This window comes from Pinus tabuliformis, chromosome 7 (genome assembly GCF_031772625.1).
Source record: "Pinus tabuliformis cultivar Carrire ecotype Pingquan chromosome 7, CPIR1, whole genome shotgun sequence".
NCBI lineage: Eukaryota > Viridiplantae > Streptophyta > Pinopsida > Pinales > Pinaceae > Pinus > Pinus tabuliformis.
This window is the reverse complement of record NC_142293.1, coordinates 524,260,564-524,273,911: the sequence shown is the minus strand read 5'-3', so window position 1 is coordinate 524,273,911 and position 13,348 is coordinate 524,260,564. Positions and strand designations below refer to the sequence as shown.

The following is a 13,348-nucleotide window of genomic DNA, read 5'->3' as shown; positions in this document are numbered from 1 at the left end:
TTGTTTCTATCATTGAATGTATGAATACATAATGTGTATATATGTGCAGAATCTTAAGAGCTATGCATTTCATTTGTTGGTAAGGACCCTTCAGCCGACCTCAAGAACCTGCTGCTTACAATAGTTGCTTCATTACAATATCTTCTTTAATAATCACATTAGTATAATTCTTGAACTATATTCTCTTAATTTATAGAGATACGATTGATGTAGGATGATAAGTTTAGAAATGAATAAACTTAAAAGAGCTCAGGTGAGGAGATGAGGTAAGAGAAATATTAGGTAAAATGTAACTATTACAATTTATCCAATTCCTACCTCCATCCACTATTTACTAGGTTATATTGAGTAAAATATAATACTTTAATATTACATTTTACTAAATATTTCCCCTCAAATAGTCCACTTTTTATTGTAGTTTGTATTTATATTTGATGTTTAAAAGTAAACAAATTGATCTATAAAATTAGTAGTGATGAGGGGAAATATTGAGTAAAATGTAATAATATTGCATTTTAATTAGTATTTCCCTCCACCCATACCCACTTTTTATTGTGTGGACATGCTAATAAATATTGGGTTACATATAATATTGTAATAGTATATTTTATGCAAGATTTCCCATCACTCAATTCACTTTTTATTCAAAAAATTATTTATATTTGAGGTTCATAAGTAAACTTAACTCATATGTAAACACGTGATCTAGGTATGGTAGAGATGTTGTAATGTTTAACATTTTGACTAGGTAAAAATAAAACAAAATTAAAATTAATAAAACAAAGTAAATTAAAAAAATAAAATTAATAATTATATTTACATTTAGAAATATAATTAATTATAATAATTAGATAGATCCATCTTAACTCTAGATCTAACAAGAGCCTATAGGGATCCAATTTCTTGAGATGCAAAACATCTTTTAAAGTGAAAAGAGATTTGATCCTTCTTAGAGCTTAGTAGATCGAGAGTTAAGGTGGATATAGGCTAGTAGTGTGCCCAATAAATGTATACACTAGTGATTATATTTAAATTATACACACCAAGTAATTGTGGAGGAAACACATATTTTCATATTTTTTTAACAATATATAAAAATATGTGTTTCTATGTCAATATGCCCTAGGGATTTATCTATTTAGAATGCACGAAGGCACTCTTTTCTGGTGCAAGGAACTCCTTTTATTTGAAGCACTATAATATTTTTTATAGAAATATATTTTTAAAATGACATGTTAGTATATTTTTTATATTAATAACTAATATTTGTGTACATGTTTCATGAGATGATAGTCCCTATCTTTAAATGGTATGCACCATAGCATTGGGGAGGGAGTGTCGCAAGTAAGTTATATAAAAATATTTATTAAATATCATATTTCTATTTTTTATAATAATTTCTTATATTGATGATTCTATATCCAAATGCCTTGACACATTAGTTATTATCAATGCATTGAGGAGTTATTGTGGTGGAACCATGGTAATGTTTATATTTAAAAATAATATATTGAATAATAAAAAAGTGTATTATGTTTGGTGTGTTTTTATTATGTGCGCTAATGCATATGCATTTTTCTAATGCATTGGAATATTTTTTGTCTAAATATATATCAAAAATGATATTTCAATATTCATGTATAGAAATAACTAATATTAATTTCCATGTTTAAAGAGGCACTAGTTCTTTATGACACACTACTGCATTGTTTTAATTATACATAAAATGTATAATTTTTTGGAGAGGATTTGTAAAAACCTCCCTACTACATATTCTCCTTGCAATGTCTACAACCACACCCCTTACCAATTTAATTATGGAGCAAATGTGAAAACATAAGAGGTATGTAAAATAATAATAGGAAGGAAAAAATCTAGTTTTTGGTGAGGGTATAAAGTTTAAATACCATTACATAATGGAGGACATGAACCTTTTTGGAAACTTTTTTTTTGTAAGAGAACATCAATGGACATAATAAAAAAATGGACATTGGAAAATTTTTGAAGTGTATTAGGTTATCCCTATAATGTTTGATATTGGATTAGGGTTGGATGATGTGGACTATAATCTCTCAAGAGGATTATGAAATTATTACTTCATCATTAATTTTATTGTGACTCACAGGTCCTTCTATTGAAAAACCTAAAGGTTTATTTTAATGTGAAATTGGAAAAAAATGGAAGTTAGCTTGGTTTGGGTAAGGCTTCTATGCTTGTCTCTTATATTATGGGGGAGGGATGTTTGTATGGAGAATGGAAACCTACTATACAATTTTTTATGAGGTGGATAACTTATATGAATCACCTACATATATGGAAATGGATAAGATCCTTGTCTAACTCAATATCTTTGAGGGACAAGTGAAAAAAATCAGCACCAAGCATGGAAATTCCATCTTCAAATAGGAAATTTATTCCAAAGGGGTCCCCTTAAATTGTGTTATATTTCATACATATGGGCAGCTAGTTTTTGGTTGCATTTGAAGCTTGAAGTAGAAAATTTGGGGTGAAAGGAATAGTAGGTAACTTAGCTACCCGCACTTCATGACTCATCATCATGTTTAGTGGTAAAATAAGACCTCCAATTCCCAATGTTGTCATGCATGCTATGCATCCTCATCCTTAATACAAACACATGGAATTTCAAGCACATGATGCTGATATTTTGGGTAAACAATCAATATTTTCATCCTATAAAATTTGTATGAACAATTATGGTCTTAAGTTTAGTATGATAGATATTCATATCTTAGGACCTAAACCCACTAGAAAAGGAGTCTTCCTATCAAATATGTCTAGGATAAATTGGCCTCAACCATCCTCATTGATTCCAATCACCCCATTATATTTGATGGCTAAGGTCTCCCATTTGGTTTCCTCTCAGCCTTTAGTCCGCATACTAGACCCCATCATTGGTTGCTCAATCAAGGGTTCTCACCAACTAAATAGGGTTTCTAAGAGGTAATGGGAATGTATGACAAGTGGGATGAAAAACTCTCTTAAAGAAGACACAAATCATCCACCTCTATTGAAAAAAAAATAAGCAAAAACAAAAAGTATCTATATTTTGAGCTCTTACAGAATCTTCCCCATGGAAAATGTCCCAAATATTTTACTCTCCTTAAAATAAAAGGGACTAGCCAAACCTCTAAAAGATATATATATTAAAACCTTGGTGGAAATACATAATTGATCAATCATTTTCATTCAACAAAGACTATTGGAAACGATGAAAGTTTCACAATCCCTCACCTCTACCGTTATTGGATGGAAATTTATAGTAATTGATGCATATGTAATATTAGGTTGGACAATCTCAAATTGTAAGAATAATTTATTAAATTTTAAAAAATCTTGGGATTTTAAATTAGTTCTAGCCATGGCCCTCTAGCTTGCAACTTAATTTTGAGTTTCTCTACATAAATATATATGGCCCATATGTAAAAAGGAATTTTGTTAGTGAATTCACTCTAGAAAATACCCTTATCAAGGGAATATAGGTGGTTATTAGAGAGAATTTGAATTTTTCTCTTGTTATAAGTTAAATATGGGAACCTATAACACAACTTGGTCCCTTGTTGGTTTTTTTTTAAGAAAATCTAGATAAGGTTGGTGTAATTGATATTCAACTAGAAAATCCATCATTTGCATAAAGGAATAACATAACAGGGGATCTCATAGTGGAAAATTTAATTGACATATTCCTAATATCCAAGGGAATTCTATAATAAAATATTCATATGAGACCATGGGAATCCTCTAGAGGCAATTCCAACCATTGTCCCATCCTTCTAGATCTAGCACCCTATTTGAATAAGCCACTTCATCCTTTTATGATGAACCCATACTAATTTGAGGACCATACATTTTTAGAAGAAATAAGGGACTATTGGAGACCTTTACTTCCTTCTATTCTAAAATTCCCTCACTTAGAATTCTAGGAAAATATAAAGAAATTAAAAACAATTGCCACAACCTAGTCCAGAAAGAAAGGGGATAAATAAAACAAAAGATTAGAGTACATCAAAGCTAAATTGCAACAAAATTTGGATAGTTATGAAATGGGTTTTCTCCCAAATTAGTAGAAGGATCATCTCAACCAAATAAAGTAGTGATGATAGAAAATACTCTTAGATAAAGAAAACCAATGGAGAATTAAGACTATATATATTTGGATCCACGCAAGATATGAAAATAAAAAATTCTTCCATTAGTTTGAAAATAATAAGAAACACATCAAAATATATGGGCTATGAATATAGTACATGGATATCTATCATCCTCATTTGAGGAGCTAATTGAAGAAGAAATTTCTCATGTTAAGAACCTATTCATATAAGAATTAAGGGATAATAGTGATTTCATTCTCTAAGTGGCATTTCACATTCTTAGTTTTATTGATGAATATGGGAACTCCTAACTAATGTTATAGGACAAATTAGACAAGCCTTAGTGGGTTTTGTAAAATTTCTAGAAAGGAAAAGGTCTAAAGACAAATGGATTCATTATGGAGTTATATATTGGCTTCTTTGAATTATGTGCTATGATCTCCTAGAAGTAGTTGAATACTCTAGAAAATTTTGGATGCACTCATACTACTTTCAATGAAACTTTCATTTCTCTCATCCAAAAGTTTGACAACCCCTCTACCTTTGAATAATTTAGGCATATCCATCTCTACAAATCAATATACAAAATCACTAACAGTTCATTTCCCAATGACCAAAAGTGATCCTTTATGACCACATTTACCCATAATAGTTTGGTTTTCTAAAGAGGAGACAAATTTATGATGCGATAGGTTTGGAAAAATACAACCTCCTCTCCATTAACACAAGGAACTAGAAAGCAATAATTATGAGGTTCATATTTATAATATCTTGATATGTTTGACTACTCTTGATCCATCCACATTGTTTTAACACTTTTTTTTCCTAGGTCATAACTTGCATTAGATATGTAACTCTTTCCCTACTAATGAATAACATAGATGCTCCATTTTTCAATGCAAAAAATGGATTAAGACAATGATCTTCACTTACTGCACTTTTTTTTCTCTTCGTCATTGAAGGAACAAGGAAATTAATAATTAATGCAATGGCTAGAGATGAACTAAAATGAGTCATTTTAAGATCTACATTTTTCATCTCAAATTTAGTTTTTGTTTATAATATATTGATTTTATGTCAAGGAAATAAGGTATAATTAACACTTGGAGGCTCTTCTTAGGACTTTTACAAAAGCCACAAGAATATGTATAAACAAATGCAAGTCTACTATGTTCTCCTAAGGATTAATTGTTTTGAAAAATTACATTTCACAACTCTCCCTCCAAATTTATCACATTGAGAAGGGATTTGAATAACTAGGTTTTATTATTAAGCCAAATGATTATAGGAAAAATTACTAGCTCTAGTTACTGCAAAAAATTGATTTTAAGATTTACCTTTAATGCAATATATGGATCTCCCAAGTGGGATGGTTGGTCCTATTAAAGACCATCCTCAAGGTTCTATTATATTGGGCATCTCATTCTTAGATTCCTTGTACAATTATTCTTCATGATTCTCCCTAAGATTTTTTTGATGGGGCATATCAAGGGAGCCCATCAATAGTGGAACAAGGGGGATTTTATATATTTGGAATTGAACTATATTTATTTTGAAGTTGGCCTTGATAGGCCCACCAACAATTATGATGAACTAATGAAAAATATATTCTCCTCCATTTCACTAGAGAAAGGGACATCTCTTAGACTCACATATATGAGGACTCACAATTCGTTGGTAATAAGATGAATGATATTTTTCCCTCCAAGATTACACCTTCTATCTTTATATCGAAACATAGAACTATGATGTGAACATTTCACTGCTATCATATTTGGTCATGTTTTTATGAAGAAAAAGTAGGAAGTGGATTCCATCTCTAGTGTTGGATTGGCTATGAAAGACAATAGATAGAAAAACAAGAATCCATTTAGGCCTATATAAATATTGTCATAAATAATAGCCTCAATTAACATAAAACCTTCAGATGTTTTTTATATTTGATCATTTCTACTTTATAAAAAAATTATATAGTTTATCCAAAATGAACTATAGTTTGATATATATTTTTATTATTTACATGATATAACATGGTGGTCATATAAGTAAAGGACCTTTTCGGTCTCCTAAATATATTTTTGGATTTCATTATTTAAAAGAAAAAACTCTTTCTATATCATTTTAAAGATAAATTTATCAAGTATGAGTGATCAAAATATTCAAAAACATTTAGGAATATAAGTTTTTATTTATATATATAATTATGGCGATAGGAGTCTCTTCTTGAAAATTGTTAGGAAAACGTTCATCTACATTTTTTCCCTTGATCTAACATCTATCCCGTGGCCTGACAAGAACATCTGTCCTCGTCCATGGATTTTTATGCCAAGAATTCACTCTAATGCATGTGCATTGTATTGTTAGTGCGAAGTAAAAGTTTTTCAAATAAAGTTGGGTTGGTATTTGTTCGTGAGTTTAGATCGACAAACATCATGTTTTTGCAATGGGTCCTCCATTGACATATGGTGCCCTGATCAAGTGGATTGGGTTGGTGACATCTATCTAGGTGCAATAGGCTATTGCCAAGAAAATTAAACCTTCTCTAACTATTTTGTGGCGCTTGAATAGATTCTTGATGGCTCTCTTTAGAGACATCTAATAAAATTGGAACGATATAGAGAATACTAGCATGGCCCTTATACAAGGATGACACACACAAATCAAGAAATGGTACAATTTTTTTACTTCTTTTCTTTTAACTCGATTCTTGATGTGAACTAGGTCTAGTTGAATACCCTCATTGTCACCAAGGATTTCATGAACGAGTTTATTCTTGGGTCTTCTGGTAGGGTTTGCTTCTAATTATTTACCTGTGTGGCTCATTTTACTCATCCATTCTCTTGAAGGGCTTTTGGGTTATGGCACACAATGGCTTGTGTTCAGCTAGAGGATTTGATCCCTACCCTATTGGTAGGTGATATTTCTTAATTTTATTTTTTATTTAGGTTATGTTCTTGGTTTTCTTTATTTAATTTTAGCCTTATTCATACTTAGAGTATCTAGATGATCAAAATACAACTTTAGCAATACGGTCCAAGGACAGAGTTGTAGTGTCAACAAATCATTTATTATTGGATTGTAGAGAGATTAATAAACTTTGACATGATGACAAGGCCATTGACATGATAAAATTTGAGGAAAGACCATGGAAGAGGTTGAGAGTTAAGCGGAAAAACAAACTTTCCATAAAATACAATGAAAACATGGAGAATTGTTGTTTGAAACCTCCATTTCTACAAACTGGTATTAAAGCAATTGTGCCATAGGGGCCTCTTGTCGATGTTCAACCATGTCAAGATAAAAATTTTGGATGACAAGGAACTCAAGAATCATCATGGGCGTTCCTGACTAAAATCTCACATCCAAATAAAAAGTTCTCACAAAATCAGATTTTAGAACCTTTGTTGCCTCAAAGCAAGCCTTCTACTTTTGGTCCCCCTATCCAGACCAAAGGAATAGATAATTCAGTACATGACATGAAGCCTCAAACTTGGCATTAGACTCGTAACGTGACTGGTTCCTCTATGATATCTAGGACATGCTTAAATAATCATGCTAATGCTTTGGATGAGAAGGTAGTGGCCAAGGTGGAGAATTCTCAATCAACAGCTTATGTTTGCAAGGGGAATAGTCCTATAAGGGCATTCAATTTTTCCATTGGCTTCTCTTCTATTTTACCATATTTGGCTACATCCTTGAATGCCAATAAGAGACACCTACATAAATTTCCCCCATTAGAAACCTATCGATAGGAGGAAACATAAACAACATTGTAGCTAGTTCAAGAACTAATGTAGTGTGCAAAGGGTCATTTTCTACTACATCATATGGGAGTGTAATGGTAGGTGAATGTGCTACACCTACTTTAGAGCCTAACCTAGGACCCCACCTCTAACTCAAACTGTGAAATTTCCAGTCTGTGTTACCAACTCTCCATAGCATTCTGCTAATGTAGCATTATCGAGTATCCCCCTAGAGTGCATTTAATGAGTAATGATTCACCTGTTGAATATGTTGTCAAGATGAGTATTGAAAAATTTCATAGTCTAGTCAGCAAACCCATTGAAGGCCAAATAATGAGTGTTCCATCTAACAATTTGTCACTATGTAGAAGAAATATTAATGATGATTAGATTAGAAATGTCATGGAAGCTCAAGTGATTTATTTGAAGCAAATTTCAAATCAGTTAACTGCAACTTCAATGTGTAAATTGCATAGTTCAACAACATCTATCAGTGAAGGTAGCTAGTCACCATCTAATGGCATGGTACAAGATCATTAGTACAAGTGAAGGAAGAACCAAATTGTTCACAGTATCTTGCCAATGGATGCCAAAACCACTAAGGCATAAAAGGTTCCTCGTAGAAGTTGTTTTTTCTGGTACAAAGGAGTTGAAGGTTACAAGATTGAATACTCAACAAAACATGGCAATTTTATAAACAAATCTCGGCAGAGGTGTGACATTTAATTTCTTTACGATGTTTTATACTATGTTGCCTCCTTCTAAATGAAATGCCACCGAGTTATGACTTTTAGTAATCTTTTTAAAGATCATGTTCTATATTTCAACTCTTTGCATATTATTTTAACTGCCCCATTTCTGATGACCTTTTGCATCATGTTATACATTATAAAAGGATTCTCAATAATTTTAAGCATTAAGTCATGTGATCTAATGTTTGACTGCCACAATGTTCATTTTACTATTTTGATTGCTTCTTCCCGTTGAAATGGTTTATTAAGGATTATTGGTGTTGTTTTGGAGAAAGACTTTGAGCCACCATATTTTGTAATGGGTTTTTGTGTAACAACCCTGGTTGAAAATCGATGTAGAAATTAATAAAGGTAAAATAATACCTTTTTCATGCGACACATATTCCAGGAGGAATGTTGGGAAAAAACATAGTGATGGGGATCAATTTTGATTAATTAATGGCTAAGGAAATTGCCAAAGGCTTTGGAAAGACATGAGGTATTTATTGGCATTTTATTTATGGAAATAATGGAAATTAGGAGAAAAGTAAGGTGAAAGGTCATAGGTTGCATGTGAGGAGGAAAATGAAGAAAATAAAGACCTCATTGATAAAAAGGATTCTATGGATCAGTTTGTAACCTTTTGTCAGTTAAATTTTGGAGCTTTCTCTCTATTATCTCTCTCTCATACTCTTGGACACTTGGAGTTTTTTTGGAGCAGTCATGGAGGAGTGCGGCATGCTTGGAGTTTTGAAGTAAGAAGGAAAAGGAAAAGAAGGAAAGTGCAAGAGCACATCGGGATTAACAACTACAATGGTTTTTTCTTGTAGGTACCAAGTTGCATGTATGTTTTCCTCGATAGCTTTGGCATGCATGACCTATGCATGTGGTTTATTGGTTATGATATGTCATTGGCATGAAGGATTGCATGGATTGATAGCTGATTTTCCTAGCCTTGCCCTTTCTCGGATTGCCATGATGTTGTGGGTTATTTTCCTTTTGTTTTCTGGTTGGTTCTCATTTTCCTTTATTTATGGGTTGAGTTACTAGTTCCTAGAGCCTTGGTTGGAAAAATACTTTAGAGCCTGTAACACCTTGGGTTGAGTTACTAATCTTGGAGCCTTGGTTGGACAAATTCTCTAGAGCCCGCCAATAGGAGTGGGTTGAGTTACTAGTCTTGGAGCCTTGGTTAGAAAAAATGCTCTAAGCCCTCGATAACTTGGGTAGAAAATAGTCTCGTGATGGTTTATGATGATCCGATGGATATTGGTGGCCACCCACCTATTCCACTTATACCTTCACTTTTGTTTCTTTTTAGTTTCCTTAATTGTACAAAAACTTACTATTTTTTGTAGTTTTTTGGGTCCTAAACTTTCAGAGTTGTTTTGACGGACTAAAAGATGTTTTTAGGGAAAATGGAGAGACCACAAATGTCTAGAGCTATTTTGCTAGATTTGTTTCGGCCTCCTCTTCAATATCTTTCAAACGAGGTATTATGATGGCCAAATGGAGATCATATGCCAAAGTTACGACCCCGAGAAGTTGATGTACCAATTTACCCAAAAAGGGCCCACAATTTTGGTGCTTCATCTCCTAGGGTTAGGTTTTTGGATGTTTAGGGTTTTATATTATTTCTCAATAACAAATAGGGCTTTGAGCCTCATTGTAACATAGTTTAGAGGCATGTAGCCACCACATCTCTTCTCAGAAATAAGCTACCATCACCCGAGCTAGTTTATTTTTATTTCTATATGTAAGCATATTTCAGTTCTTTTATATTAATGAAATGAAGTTTAATTTCTACTACATCTCTCTGTATATGGTTATTTGTGTATTTTTTTGCATTCCTGCATAAGTCTAGATGAGTAGTATCAGAGTTGCATGCTCTTTTTCTATTTTTCTTTGCATGTCCCCAATGAGGTTAGGGTATATGGAGTTAGGGCTCGATCTGGTTGAACCTTTGCAAGACTAGCCTCGCAAAACCCTATGACCTCCCATGGAGGAAGAAAATAAAAAAAGAGGGGGTAGGAGATCCTTTTAAAATATTGCTCAAGGAATCTCTCGAGCGATAGAAGAAGATGATGATCGATAACTTTGCCCAGATCCTTCGACAACTACCCATAGGAGACATGTTCATCCAGAAGGCACTCTGGAGGTGCCACTCTTTTTAAGGTACAAATTAACTTTGATATTCCCATATTTGAGGGCCAGATAGATTGAAATGCCATAGATAAATGGTTAAATCTATTGGAATGATATTTTACAGTTCATGAATTTTCCAATTGGGAAAATATTATTTTTGCACTTCTCAAAGTCACCCACATGTCAAGGACTGGTGGGAAATATATTGTGAACAAAAGGATGAGAGGGAATCCTCACTGTTTTTAGTCACACCCCCTTGGAATTCTTTCAGAGAGGCCATCAAAGAATAATATTACCTTGTTGGGAGCTATGAAGATATATAGATAAAGTAAACCACACTATGTAATGGAAGAGACCAAGATGTGCCAGAGTTTACAAATGTTTTCCATACCCTTTGCACGAGGATGGGTATCAAGGATTCTGAGTGGCATTTGGTACTCAAGTATCAGAGTTTTCTACACAAATACATCCACGATGAGATAGAGTTCCTAGACATCTCCTCACTTGCGACGATGTACCGATAAGATGTTAAGATTGAGCAGAGGCTTAAACAGAAGAAGAAAGACTGTGTATCTACGAATATGAAGCAAGGATAAGGTGCCACCAAACAACGGAGTAAAGGAGAAAGCCAAGGAATGGTAATCCGGGACAATCTGCCAAATCCATAAGCAAAGAACAACACCATGAAGACAAAGACGAAAACATGAAAATGGTGCGAGTTCCAAAATATCTCCACTCATAACACAAGTTAGTGTTGGTTGAAGCAGTCATCGGTGCCCGAGCTGAAGGCTTCCAAATCAGACACATGTTCTAACTCTGATTTGAAACCCAATAAGGGGAACAACAAAGGGAAGCAGATCATTGATGTAGAGCCTAGTGCCACCATGGCCACCACTAAGATGGAGAAGAATGAGCTTGAAGATATAGATGAGGGGGAATGCCTATTCCACTCATAAATGAGGGTGAATGGTTCTCCACTGTAGTTCATTATGGATAGATGGAGCCAAGAGAACCTCATTTCAGTAGATTTCATGAAGTGGCGGGGCCTACCAACTACAACACATCCATATCCATACACCATCTAGTGGCTTCACCAAGGACAAGATCTTCTGTGTCAGTGAGTAGTGTCAAGCCCATCATGGATGAGGTACTGTGTGATGTTGCTCCTCTTGAATTTTGTTATGTATTATTAGGAAAACCGTACTTGTGGAAGTGACATGTTGTATATGAGTCTAGACCTCACTCTATGATTATTACTTTGGGTGATAAGATGTGCAAGACATTGGAGGTAGCCCCGCCTACCACCATCTCTTTGATCACTGCAAATAAATGTGGTAAGATCATTTACCAGAGAAATAAATTTGTTTTCCTTATGATTCACCCTTGGGGAAAGAAGAAGGTTGTGGCCACATCTTCCAGACATGGATCCTACACATAGCAATCAAAGATGGACAAGGTGGTGGAGGAGTACAAGGAAATTTTCACCTCACCTACAAGGGTACCTCTTCACTATCAGGTCAAGCGCTCCATCGATATGACCCCGTGCATATCATTACCCAATGGACTGATGTATTGACCCTCTATTCTAGAGAAATATGATATTAAGAAGAAGATTCAGGAACTGTTGTAGAAAGGGCACATCAGGCCAAGATCATCACCTTTTGGGAGCCTGATTGTATTGGCACAGAAGAAGGATGAGACCTGGAGACTCTGTATTGACTATCGGGCGTTAAACAAGATCATTGTCTGGAATAGATTCCCAATTCCATAGATCAATGACCTTATGGACTAGGTCAAGGGAGGAAAATATTTCAACAATATTGACTTGAAGTCCAGTTATCACCAAGTGCCTATCGAACCCTTTGATGTGTGGAAGACTGACTTCAAATCCAAGGAGGGCCTTTTCAAATGGTTGGTCATGCCTTTTGAGTTGACAAATGCCCTGCAACCTTCATGATATTTATGGATGACATATTGCAACCCTTCACAAATGAATTCATGGTGGTGTATTTATATGACATCTTGATTTTCAACCAGAGTTGGGAAGAGAACCTCCACTATATTCGACATCTCCTTCAAACCTTGCGACAACACAATCTGTGTGCCAATTTGGAGAAATTCACTTTTGGCATGACCCAGGATCAATATATGGGGTAAGTAATTAATGGGAAGGGTGTGCATGTGGACCTAGCCAAGATATAAGTCATTCAGGATTAGATAACCCCAACCACTCTAACTGACCTCTGCAACTTTCTGGGTCTTACCAATTTCTATCGCAGGTTCATGTTGGGTCTCTCTCATATAACTTGGCCTTTAAGTCAAGCCACCATGAGCGGAGCGAAAGCAAATTTATTTTGGTCTGAATCCAAGAGAAGGTGTCTTCCGAGTTAAAGCATCGCCTCTGCTGTACACCAATGCTCACATTACCAGACCTAGAACAACCATTTGAGATTGAGACAGATGGCTCCTACTATTTTATTGGTGTAGTTCTTACTCAGCAGGGGCATTCATTAGCATATCATAGTGTGACACTTTCACACACAGTCTGAAAGTATTCCACCTATGAAAAAGAGATGTATTACATTGTGCAGGCCTATCGACAATGAAAGAATTACATTCTGGG

The 13,348-nt window shown here is 34.2% G+C and overlaps 1 non-coding gene across 1 annotated transcript; it reads left to right on the top strand.

Annotated features, from left to right (window-relative positions):
• The first annotated feature begins 6,686 nt into the window (after nt 1-6,686).
• On the top strand, nt 6,687-6,791 carry LOC149248369 (U6 spliceosomal RNA). Its single transcript, XR_016267598.1, has one exon. It is a non-coding gene; the product is annotated as a U6 spliceosomal RNA (small nuclear RNA).
• The last annotated feature ends 6,557 nt before the right edge of the window (nt 6,792-13,348 follow it).